The 2017-nt window shown below is 31.9% G+C and overlaps 1 pseudogene; it reads left to right on the forward strand.

Moving 5' to 3' along the window:
- LOC102852288 overlaps positions 1 to 2017 on the forward strand; it is a 134066-nt pseudogene that overhangs the window by 1098 nt on the left and 130951 nt on the right.

Genomic DNA, 2017 nt, shown 5'->3' on the forward strand with positions numbered 1-2017 from the left:
GGAATACTGAAAGCAGTGAGGGAGAAAAAAGAGTAACCTAAAAGGGAGAGCAAATAAGATTAAGTGCTAATTTCTCATCAGAAACCATATGAGCAAAAAAATTATGAGATGACACATACAGAACACTCAAAGAACACAGCCATAATTCCAAGAATATTGTACCCAACAAAACTGCCCATCAAATATGAAGGAGAGATCAAGATATTCCCAGAAAAACAGAACTTAAGGGAGTTTGTAAATACAAGACAAGCATTGCAGGAAAAAACTGAGAGACCTCCTTCTTAATGAGGTGACACAGAAAGCAGGATGGACCAAAGTAACTAGCAATAACCCCCAAAAGAATTAAATTGATAGCAATAAAACCTTGCCTCTCAATAATCACACTGAATGTGAATGGTTTAAATTCACCACTGAAAAGAAAAAGAGTAGCAGATCGGATAAAAAAAAATCATCAATATGCTATCTAAAATAGACACACCTGAAAAATGACGATAAAGAAAGACTAAAAATAAAAGCCTGAGAAAACATTTACCAAGCAAATGGTAACCAGAAAAAAGCAAGAGTAGAGATTTTAATATCTGGTAAAGTAAATTTCAATGCAAAACTATCATAAAGGATAAGGAATTCACTATATAATGAGTAAAGGGTCAATAGAACAAGAGGACATGACAATAATAAATATCTATACACCAAATGATAGAGCTGCAAAATATATAAAACAAATATTAACAAAACTTAAAAAAGGAAATAGACTGATACAGTAGTTGGAGACATCAATACAGATACTCTGAAGAAAAGATAGAACAGCCAGAAAGAAACTCAACAAAGATGCTGAAGAATTAAACCACACAGTAAACCAACTTGATCTCAAAGTTATTTGTAGGCTAATGCACCCAAAAAATGTACAGTATACCTTCTTCTCCAATATGGATGGAACGTTTTAGAGAATAGATCACATTTTAGGTCACAAGGCAAGCATCAATAAATTAAAAAACATAGAAATAATAGAAAGCATCTTCTCAGACCACAATGCTACAAAATTAGAAATTAATACCAAAAGGTTAAAGGAAAAAAAAAAAACAAACTCATACATTTGGAAGCTGAAGAACACTTTGCTTGAACATGAGTGGGTACTAGAAGAATTAAAAAATGAAATTTAAAAAGTTTCTTGAAACTAATGACAATGAAAGCACAACTTACTAAAAGCTCTGGAAACAGCCAAAGCAACAATCAGAGGTCAATTTCAAGCAATAAGCAAAAATATCAAAAGACAAGAAAAAAATGACCATTGACTCTCTAACGCAACATCTCCAACAAATTGAAAAAGAACAGTAAGAAAACCCAACCCTCTTTAAAAAAAAAATTAGAAAACTTAGGGTAGAAATACATGAAATAGAAACTGGAAAACAATTGAATCTATCACAAAACTAGGAGGTGGTTCTTTGAAAAAGTCAATAAAATTGACAAACCACTAGCAAAACTAACAAAGGAAAACACACAAATAATCCCAATAAAATATGAAACAGGCAATGTCACAATGGAAACAATTAAAATAAAAGTCTGACAACGGGATATTATGAAAAACTATACTCAAACACATGTGAAAACCTAGAGGAAATGTACAAATACCTAGAAATTCCCAACCTACCTAAAGTGCTACAAACTGAAACAGAACACCTGAAGAGACCTATTACAAGAGAAGAAATTAAGAAAAGGTAATAAAACAAATTCCAACCAAAGAAAGCTCTTGACGAGATGGTTTTACAAGTGAATTTTATCAAACATTCAGAGAACTGTCACCAATTCTACATAAACTATTGCAGAAAACAGAAAAATTGGAATTTTCCTAGATTCACTCAATGAAGCAAACATATGCGTGATATCAAAAAGAGGAAAAGACACCACCAAAATAGAAAACTATAGGCCAATATCTCTCATGAACGTAGATACAAAAATCCCGAATAAAATACTGGCCAATAGAAACTAATGATATATCAAAAATATAATTCACCATGAC

Source organism: Elephantulus edwardii, unplaced genomic scaffold (assembly GCF_000299155.1).
Source record: "Elephantulus edwardii isolate Elephantulus edwardi_28Jun2011 unplaced genomic scaffold, EleEdw1.0 scaffold00012, whole genome shotgun sequence".
NCBI classification, from domain to species: domain Eukaryota; kingdom Metazoa; phylum Chordata; class Mammalia; order Macroscelidea; family Macroscelididae; genus Elephantulus; species Elephantulus edwardii.